This window comes from Lepus europaeus, unplaced genomic scaffold (genome assembly GCF_033115175.1).
Source record: "Lepus europaeus isolate LE1 unplaced genomic scaffold, mLepTim1.pri SCAFFOLD_47, whole genome shotgun sequence".
NCBI classification, from domain to species: domain Eukaryota; kingdom Metazoa; phylum Chordata; class Mammalia; order Lagomorpha; family Leporidae; genus Lepus; species Lepus europaeus.
The window spans coordinates 1,057,462-1,068,008 of NW_026909346.1; the positions used below are offsets into that span (position 1 = coordinate 1,057,462).

The 10,547-nt window shown below is 59.5% G+C and overlaps 1 pseudogene; it reads right to left on the reverse strand.

The window, feature by feature from the left end:
• Nucleotides 1-246: 246 nt before the first annotated feature.
• LOC133755433 (caytaxin-like) lies at nucleotides 247-6,974 on the reverse strand (annotated as a pseudogene).
• Between the last annotated feature and the right edge of the window lie 3,573 nt (nucleotides 6,975-10,547).

Genomic DNA, 10,547 nt, shown 5'->3' on the forward strand with positions numbered 1-10,547 from the left:
ATTTAAGTTGGTTGAAGGCCCATGGATTTATTTTAGGTGTTTCTATTCTGTTCCATTGGTCTGTTTTATTTATTTATTTATTTATTTATTTATTTATTTTTTGCTAGTACCAGCCTTTTGATTATAACTGCACTGTAGTATGTCTTGAAAACAAATGCTTCCCACAAGCCAAAGGCAGCTGAGGGGCCCGGAGGCCCAGGCGGCGCGCCCACGCCCACGCCCACGCCCTCACCTCCTGTCCATCGTCTATCTGGTAGCACTTCTTGAGCCCCGCTGAGGCCTTACGTCCTGCCCGGCAGCTTGGCGCCATTCAGGTACAGGATCCTTCCTGTAGTCCTTGGCCACCAGGAGCTCCAGGCTGCTGATGAGGTAGCTGCGCCGGGCAGCGGGGTCAAGACCGCCGCGCCAGGCCCGGGCCTCCCCCACAGGCCTCAGGGATCCGGGGTTCCTGCTCAGGTGAGGCGTGGGGCTCCGAGGAGGGGACGCGGGCTCTAGGGAGAGGCGGGGGTGTCTGAAGGGGCGCGGGCTCTAGGGAGGGGCAGGGGGTTCTGGGAATGGCTGGGGGACTCTGGGGAGAGGGCCTTGTTCCAGCCCCTCGGGCCCCCGTCGGGTGGGTCTTGGGGGTGAACTTGGCAGCCCAGCTCTGCGCACAGGGGACCTGGGCGTCCCCGCCCCGCCGCCCGACTGTTCCTGGAGGAACTCTGGGGGTCCAGGAGTGAGAGTGGTAGTGATGGACAAATGTCACTCATCCTCCCAGTGAAACTGTGACCTGGGTCCGGAGACTGAGCCTGGCCGGGGCAGCTGCGGGTGTGGACGCGGGGGGCACCCAGCCTGCGGGGGCGGCATGGCGGGCGGTGACAGGGGTGACAGGCATGTGATAGCAGTGGTGGTGGTGGTGGTGGTGATGGACGTGTGATGGGGATCAGGGTGGCAGTGTTGGTGTTCACCGTAGTGTTGGCGGTGATGATGATTATGGTGATGGTAGTGTTGGTGATGGACATGTGTGGTGGTGGCAGCTGCCGAGTCCCAGGGCCCAAGGGAAGGCCCAGGCTCCGTGAGTGGGGCCAGCAAGGCAGAGAGCCTGGGTGAGCGGGTCCTTGCGCCCGGCCCCACCCTGGCCCCACCCCGCCGGCTCCGCCTGTCCCAGGCCCCGCCCCAGCCCCGCCCCGCCCCAGCCCCGCCCCGCCCCGCTTTCAGGACAGGTTCTCTCTCCCTGATGTAGTGGTGGTCAGCGCAGCTGCTGTAGGGAGGAAGCAGGCAGCGAAGATGGTGATGGCGTTGAGACCCTCGCCATGGTAGCCTGGGGAAAGGCGGCCAAGGGCGGCCATCACCGAGCTCCAAGCCACGCAAGCTCCACCACCCGCCCACAGTGGGCACGGAGGGGCTGCCGGCCCGGCAGGGGGTCCGACCTCCGGGGTGACCACGGGTGCGGGGGGGGGGGGTCTGACCTCCGGGGTAACCACTGGCACTCAGGGGAGCCTCACCTTGGGTGGGCACCGGTACCGGGGCCTCACCTCCTGCGTGACCACCTTCCTGTGCGGCCGGATCACGTGCAGGTCGATGCGGGGCTCCTGCTCCCCGATGATGACCTGCACCACAGGCGCCCGTTGGCGGCACCGCTGTCCTCTGCCGCGCCGTCCCCAAACAGGTCCGCGCTGTCCCCAGGCCTGTTCTTGGCGGGGGCACCGGGGTGTCATCTGGAAGCAGCACCCCTGGGCTGGACACGCCGGCCTCTCGCGGCTGCCTTCATTCTCCCACCCTGGCCGCCTGTGCCCTGACAAGACCTGGCTCAAGTGCCACCTCCTCCAGAAAGCCTTCCGTGATTGTGCCTCGCGGACATTTGACTCCTAACACTTCCTGAAGCGAACAGCCAGAGGGCCGGGGTGGGTCACGGTGGGCTGCTTCGTGTCCCCCACCCCTTGGCATAGCCAAGTTGCTGACAGCAGCAGGGGAACTGGGGTCCACAGCTGTGCCATGGGAGTCAGACCCAGTTCCCTTCCGGTCACTCCCCAGGCCTGCCTTGCTGGGGCGGGAGCGTCATCCGGGTCCCCCTGGCCCTGCCATGCTGGGGCCGGAGCGCCATCAGGGTCACCCGGGCCTGCCATGCTGGCCGGGAGCACCCAGGCCACCCCTGCAGGCGGAGTCCGGAGCAGAGCTGGGGAGGGACCCAGGATCTGATGGGGGAAGCGGGCGCCCTCCCGGCCTGCTCTGCCCTGGGGTCCCGCACACAGCGCTCCCCCCTCGGGCTCTCGGGCTCCGCCGTCCTCTCTCTGCGGGGGGCCGCGTCCAGCGCGGACCTCGGGACCCGCGTGTGGTGTGAGGATTGAGACAGGGGCATCCCGGGTCAGACTGGGTGCGGAGCCAGCTCCCTGCGCATGCGCACCCTGGGGGCAGCGGTGAGGGCTCAACTGCCGGGCCCTGCACCCGCGTGGGAGACCCGGATGGAGCTCCTGCTCCTGGCTCCAGCCCCGGCTGTGGTGGCCATGTGGGGAGGGACCCAGCGGATGGGAGCGCGCTCGCTCTCTCTCTGACTGCGTTTCAAATAAATCAGAAGAAAAGCAAATGAAAAGCTAGGAAGAGTGCGATCGCCAGAGCGGATCTGTTTACTGCTCTCCGAAATCCTGGAGCGAAGTCCCTCCTGCCTCCTCCCTGGGCCCCGCCCCCAGTCACCCACTTCTTCCTGGGCTCCGCCCCCACCTGCCCGCTCCTCCCTGGGCCCCCACCTGCCCTCCCTGGCCGTGACGCGAGATTGCCCCACACGCGTGGACATCAGACCTGGCCGATCCTGCTCCGCTTCTCCCGCCAGAGCCCTCGCTGTGGCCACTGGGGCTGTGAGACCCGCGCCTGCCTCCCTCTCCCCTAGCCCCTGCCCGGCCCCTCCACCTCTCGCCACCCCCCAGGCCTGTGCCGGGCACCCTTTCCAAGGACCCCACCCGGTTACCCCTTCCGCCCCCCCGGGCAGTTTGGACAGGGGGCCAGGTCGTCCTGGGCACCTCAGGATTGGAGCAGCGTCCCTGCCCCCGCTCCGGGCCAGCCGCACCCACACTCCGCCCCGCCCTCCGTATCATGGCTGCCCACGCTCGTGGGCGGGGCCGTGTCCCCTCCCGCCAAGTCCCCGCCGTGTCTCCCCCCCCACCCCGTGTCCCCAGCGCCCAGAGCAAGCGCTCGAAACGCCCGGCAGGCAGCGTGCAGTGGTCCCTTCGAGGATCTCAGGGAAGACCCGCGCGGTGGCGACAGGTGCAGGTGTGCATGAACCCCGCGCCATTCCGTGGCCCCCGCGGCCCCCGCACCCCGCGCCCGGGGCCGAGACCAGGACAGCCCCGTGGCCCTTACCTTCCCACTCCAGCTCATTGCCGTCGCCCAGGAACTCCAGCGAGTCCGTCTCGTAGGGGGGCCTCGATGTCGTGCACCTTCATGTCCAGGAAGTCGTCGGACAGCAGGGAGCCCTCGCTTGGGTCCAGCGAGATGTTGATCTCCGGGGCCACCTGGGTCTTGCACTTCCGGTGGGCTCCGTTGAAGTTCAGTGCCCCGGGAGGGGCTGGGGCGAGGCCGACAGGACCCGTGGCCACTCGCGCTCCCCTCACTGCCCGCCTGGCGGGGCAGGCGGAGCGGCAGGGCTGGGGCGGGACAGCCGTGGCCGTCCCCTCGAGCCTGCCGGGCAGCGGGGTGGGCACTGGCTGCAGCAGTGAAGGCGCCGCAGTCCCGGCTATGCATCCAGCCAGTCCCCGCGCCTGCGCACCCTGGGCCCCTGCACCGCGTGGGGGACCCGATGGAGCTCCTGGCTCCGGGCTTCAGCCTGGCCCGGCCCTGGCCTTCACGGTCAGGGGAGTGACCCAGAAGGCGGGGTCTCTGTCTCTGACTTTGTCTGTCTCCCGTTCAAATAAATACGTAGAAAAACGCAAGAGGTGCGTCCTGGCAAAAGATGGTCAGGTCACTGTTCTGTACGCGTGTTCGGAACTGCGGACTCGGGAGTGGCCTGGCAGGGAGGTTACCGTCCTGCCAGGTGGGCACCTGAGTCCCAGACCTTGCCTGGTGGAGACAGGCAGGAGACAGAGCCCCCCTCTCAGACCAGGCTCAGCGGGAAGCGGGCTGGGCTTGGGGCGCTGGGTGTGTGTGACGCTGGCGTCGCTCCTCTCCTTGTTGGGGCCAAGGGAGGGCCCAGCAGTGACCTTGACACGGAGGGCTGGTTCCCGCCCGGGAGGCACTGACCCCTCAGTGTGGCCATGTGGCCATGAGGTCAGATTGGAGCCAGAGGGTCACCCACAAGCTTCACACCAAAGGGACCCACCCTGAAAAGTCAAACCCAAGGCGTCTGCCCCACAGGCTTCGGAGCTGTGGGGTGCGGGGGGTTTCTTCTGTCTGCATAGAGCTGCCCGCCTGGGAGTGGTAACTCCGGTTTCATCAGCCCCTGACAGGAGAGGAGTTCTAGCCCAGGATAATCCAACCCGAGTCTCGCGCCCCTGATTCCCATGAGAATTGGGGGCCTGAACTCGATGCTGAGTGACTGCGGGCGGACGCTGCCTGCGCGCCTGCTCGGGGCAGGAGTTGCCACGGGGACCCCTTGTTGGGGCAGCCGCATCCCACACTGTGAGGCTGGGCTGAGTCCTGGGGGGCAGCAGGGAGGGCTCCGGTGCTGGGGCCTGGCTCCCCCATGGGCGTCGCTGTGGCCATCTGGGGACTGAACCAGCAGTGGGGTTCCCTGTTGCGGCTGCTCAAGTCTTTTAAAGTCTTGAAAATGTCTTAAAGATTATTTGGGTGCAAAACGGCCTGCAGCCCACGCACACTTTCCCAGCATGCAGTGTCCTCGCCCCGTGGGCGGGCTGTTGTGGGGGTGTGTGCCGATGTGGAGGCCCAGGAAGATGCTGCCTGCAGGACCCCCACACACACACGGGAGTAGGGCCTTTCTCTCCTGGGCCCTCGGCTGATTAAAGGAGGCCCAGGCACGTTCTAAGTCCACGGATTTAAACATCCTAAAGTTTTATTCATTTACTTATCTACCTTATCTTTTTGAAGGGCAGAGTGAGCAGGGTCTTCCACGCACTGGTTCACTCCGAGTGCCTGCATCCAGGGCTGGGCCAGGCTGAGGCCGGGAGACTGGAGCTCCATCCGGGTCTCCCGTGCGGGTGGCAGGGGCCCCAGCACTTGAGCTGTCACCGCCGCCTCGCAGAGTGTGGACCTGCAGGGAGCTGGAGACAGCAGTGAGAGCCCAGGACTGGACCCAAGCGCTCCACTGCGGGACAGGGGAGCGGCCTGTGGGCAGAGGGCATGGCCCCCGGGCCAGGGGTGCGACCTGCAGGTGGGGGAGTGCCCTGTGGGCGTGGCCTTCTGGCTAGGGCGTGGCCTTGAGCTGGGGAGCGGCTTCTGAGCTGGGGGCGTGGTCTGTGAGCCGGGGTGTGGCCTGGGAGCCTGGCCTGAGGATGGGGGCGTGGCCTGTGGGCCAGGGGCGTGGCCTGCGCGTGGGGGCATGGTCTGTGAGCCAGGGATGTTGCCTGTGGGCTGTAGGAGCGGTCTTTGGGCTGAGTGCCAGCCCTGCGTCACCTCTTTGATCCTCACAAGCTCACTTCCTGTGACTCACAGCTAAGGAACGGGCGGGGCACAGACAAGCTGAGTAACGGGCTCCAGCACGCGCAGCCACGCCCCCGCGGCCCCTCCCCCGCAGGCCCCGGAACCGGGCAGCCCCGTTCCAGTCAGGGCCTCCGGGATCTGCGGGCCCAGCCCCTGCAGAGCCATGCCTGGCGCAGGAAAACTTACAGGCCGGGTCCGCCACCGCGCTGCCCAGCGATTCCGTCCCCGCGTCTTCCCGGAGCGGCCTGCGGCGTCGGCCAGGGCCGGACAGTGCCGCCGGAACGTCCAGCCAGAGGAGGGTGGCATGGCCAGGCGGGGTCCGGCCGAGGGGCTTCAGACAAAACAAGAACAGAGCGCACTTAGCGCTGGTCCCGAGCGCCTCTCTGCTGGGGGCAGAGCACGGTGAGCCCGCACAGGCTGGGAGTCACAAACGCGCACTAAACCCTGGGGACTACCGCCCTGACAGAGCCAGGCTGCTCAGGCCCTCGGGAATCTACGTGGAATCCTCTGAGCTGGGCCTGCAGCCTTGGTTCTTGTAGTTTTGTGTTCTCTTTAGCTCAGCGTGAGAGGCAGAGCTCGAATCCACTGGGTCACCCCCGGGGCCTGGGAAGGCTGAGGGAGCCGAAGCTCAGAGCTCGGCCTGGGCTCCCCTGCGGGTGGCAGGGACCCAGGATGGGCGTCGGCCGGGAGCTGAGTCAGGGGGACCCAGGGTGGGCGTCGGCCGGGAGCTGAGTCAGGGGGACCCAGGGTGGGCATCAGCCAGGAGCTGAGTCAGGGGGGACCCAGGACTGGGACCTGGAATGCAGAGGTCCTAGCAGGTGTTAGGGCCAGCCTGGTGGCACAGCAGGTTAAGCTGCCACCTGTCACACCACCAGTTCACGTCCTGGCTGCTCCATTTCCATTCCAGCCCCCTGCTAATGTGCCTGGGAAGGCAGTGGAGGATGGCCCAAGTGCTGGGGCCCTGCCAGCCACGTGGGAGACCCGAACAGAGCTCCTGGCTCCTGGCTTTGGCCTGGCCCAGCCCCAGCCATTGCCGCCATTTGGGGAGTGAACCAGCAGATGGAAGACCTCTCTCTCTCTGGCCCTCTCTCTGCGTAGCTGTGCCTTTCAAATAAATACACAAATCTTCAGGGGGAGAAAGAAAAGCAGGTGTCTTAACCACTAAGCTGAGCACCCGCTGTCTCTGGGGTCTTGTCCGTTATGTGCAGGGACAAGTGTATCAGAGCTGGGTCACCGTCAGCCATGGAGTCCATGGCCGAGCCGCCAGATAAACACAGGAGATGGGGTGATGACCGCGGGGATCCCCGGCCAACACGCTGGTGAGAGAAGGTGCAAGGGGCTTCGGGGCCGTGCACGGCCCCACCTGGAGGCTCACAGGCCTCACTGCTGGGGCCGTAGGGGCCGCACATGCCTTCCACCTTTGAGACTGGGGGCGCAGCGGGCTCCCCACTCCTGTGTCTTCCCCCCTGAAGACCAGCACCCGTCTGGCCAGTCGAGGGGCCATCTGAAGCCCTAACTGGTTCTCTCCCGCACTCCCACAGCCATGAGAGGTGACCAGGAAATGTCCCACAGGGTCCCTGGGGGAGCAGCCCAAGCAGATCCAAGTGGGGGCACATATGGTGGCCCAGCGCTCAAGAAGCCCATGTGTGCGGCCACCGCCTGGGATGCCCCTGTCCCCAATGGGGTGGCCGAGTTCAAGTCTCTGCTGCTCAGGTACTGGCGCCCCTGCCCCCTCAGGGGATGGAGCTTGGGGCTTGCAGATGGGAGGCCTCTGCCTCTCATATGGATCGGGCTAACAGGATATAAACCCCCAGTCACGGGAGGACTTGGAGACAGCGTTGTTCCATTCACGGGGACCCAGAGAGCCTGGAGGGAAGGCTGCGGGGAGAAACCAAGGGCCGGGCCGCACCGGGCACCCCTGTCAGCTCCCAGTGTGGCTCGCGCTGGACCTGCAGCCACGTGCTCCGGCTCCAGGTGCCCGCGCCACCCTGCCCGTCCCTGGCGCCAGGTTCTGTGCTGGGCCTTTTAGATCCCAGCTGTGGGGCTCTGCTGAGTCAGCAACCAGGGCCTCCTCTCCCAGCGCTGCTGGGTCAGCTGGAAGACAGGGAAGGGGAATGCTTTTTTTTTTATCCCCTCTTGTTTCCTTAAGAAATGTTTGGTGAGGGTGGGGGGCGGCACTGCAGTGCCAGCATCCCATAGGGCGCCGGTTCCAGTGCTGGCTGCTCCACTTCCCATCCAGCTCCCTGCTGTGGCCTGGAAAAGCAGTGGACAATGGCCCAAGTGCTTGGGCCCCTACACCTGTGTGGGAGACCCGGATGGAGCTCCTGGCTCCTGGCTTCAGATCAGCACAGTTCTGGTCATTGCAGTCAATTGGGGAGTGAACTAGAGGATGGAATCTCTCTCTCTGCCTCTCTGTAACTCTGCCTTTCAAATAAATAAAATCTTTTAAAAATTAAATATAATATAAAAGCTGAAAAAAAAAACAAATGCCTCTTGCTTTGTTTTTGTTGCATATGATTGCTTTAGCTATTTGGAGTCTCCTATACTTCCATATGATTTTCAGCATCATTTTTTCTACATCTGTGAAGAATGTCCTTGGTGTTTTGATTGGAATCACATTGAGACTATAAATTGCTTCTGGTAGTGTGAACATTTTGATGATATTGCTTCTTCTAATTCATGAAAATGGAAGAATTTTCCATTTTGAAATGTCTTCTTCTATTGCTATAATACTTTGTAATTTTCATCATAGAGATATTTGACATCATTGGTTAAATTTATTCCAAGGTATTGAATTCCTTTTGTAGCTTTTGTGAATGGGAGTGTTCTCAAAAGCAGCCATGGCATTATCTGTGTACACAAAAGATGTTGACATTTCTATGTTGATCTTATATCTTACTACTTTACTAAATTCTTTATTTGACAGGTAGAGTTATAGACAGTGAGAGAGAGAGAGACAGAGAGAAAGATCTTCCTTCCATTGATTCACTCTCCAAATGGTGCTACGGCCAGAGCTGTACCGATCCGAAGATAGGAGCCAGGTGCGTCCTCCTGGTCTACCATGTGGATGTAGGAGCCCAAGCACTTGGGCTATCCTCCACTGCCCTCCAGGGCCACAGCAAAAAGCTAGAGTTGAAGAGGAGCAACCGAGTCTACAATTGGCATCCATAGTGAATGCCAGCGCCACAGGCGGAGGATTAGCCAATGGTACCAGCACCCCAAACTCTTTTTTTAAAAAAGATTTATTCATTTACTTGAAAGTCAGAGTTACAAAGAGGCAGAGGTAGAGAGGGTGAGTTTATTCCCCAGATGGCTGCATGGTTACAGCTATGCGGATCTGAAGTCAGGGCCAGGAGCCTCTTCCAAATCTCCCACACTGGTGCAGGGGCCCAAGGACTTGGGCCATCTTCTGCTTTTCTGGGTCACAGTAGAGAGCTGGATCAGAAGTAGAGCAGCTAGAACTCAAACCAGTGCCCATATGGATGACAGCACTGCAGGTGGAGACTTTAACCGTTCTCCCATAGCACCTCCCCTACCAAACACTTTTATGAGTTTAGTAGTCTCTCATTGGAATCTACTGTATCCCCTATATATAAAATTATCTCCATGGCTGGCGCCGTGGCCTAACAGGCTAATCCTCCACCTTGCGGCACTGGCACACCGGGTTCTAGTCCTGGTTGGGGCGCCGGATTCTATCCCAGTTGCCCCTCTTCCAGGCCAACTATCTGCTATGGCCCGGGAAGGCAGTGGAGGATGGCCCAAGTCCTTGGGCCCTGCACCCTCATGGGAGAACAGGAGGAAGCACCTGGCTCCTGCCTTCGCATCAGTGCAGTGTGCCGGCCACAGCGCACCAGCCACGGCAGCCATTGGAGGGTGAACCAATGGCAAAAGGAAGACCTTTCTCTCTGTCTCTGTCTCTGTCTCTCTCTCTCTCTCTCTCTCACTATCCACTCTGCCTGTCCAAAAAAAAAGTCATCTCCATATAAGGATAGTTTCACTTCCTTTTTTCCAATTTGTAAAACTTTGATTTCATTTTCTTGCCTAATGGCTCTGGCTAAAAATTTCAAGACTGTATTAAAGAACAATGGTGAGAGTGGGCATCCTTGTCTGGTTCCAAGTCTTAGTGAAATGCTTCCAATTATTCTCCATTCAATAAGATGCTGCCTGTGGGTTTGTTACAAATTGTCTTGAATATGTTGAGGAATATTCCTTCTATACCTAATTTGCTTAAGGTTTTCATCTTGAACGGATGTTGTATTTTTTTATGTATGTTATATTTCTTTGGCTTCAATTTTGTTTATTTCTTCTCTAGTAATTTTAATTATTTCTTTTCTCCTGCTAAGTTTGGATTTGGTTTATTTTAGTTCTAGGTCCTTGTGATGCATTGATAGCTCATTATTTGGTGCCTTTCCAATTTCTTGCTGTAGGCAGCAATTGCTCTAAATTTCTATGTTAACACTAATTTTGCTGTATCCCATAAGTTTTGGTATGTTGTATTTTTGTGTTCATTCATTCCCAGAAGTTTTTGTTGATTTCTGTTTTGATCTATTTTATTTACATTCAAGGTTTCTGTTGATAAATAAGGATTGACCCTCCCATTTTTCTAATGTAAGTATTCATATTGTTTACTTTGAGCTTGCTTTATACTTTTACTGGGTGTTCTACTTTCACACTCTTTCATAGTCCTATCATTTTGGTTTTCTGTTTGTAGCATCTTTTGTGAGGCTGGATGAGTGGTGAGAAATTCTTTCAGTTTCTCATTTTTATGGACGGTCTTTGTTTCAGCTACATTCATAAATGAGAGCTTTGCAAGATACAGTATTCCAGGTTGATGGTTTCTTTCTCTTAATACATGGACTGTATTTTGAACAGTCCTTATCTTAACTATTGAAGAAAGTTTTTTTTGTCATTCATACTCTTTGTTGAAGTCCTTACTTAACATAGAGCTAATCATATGTAAACAAAGTTAACAGAAAATAGGT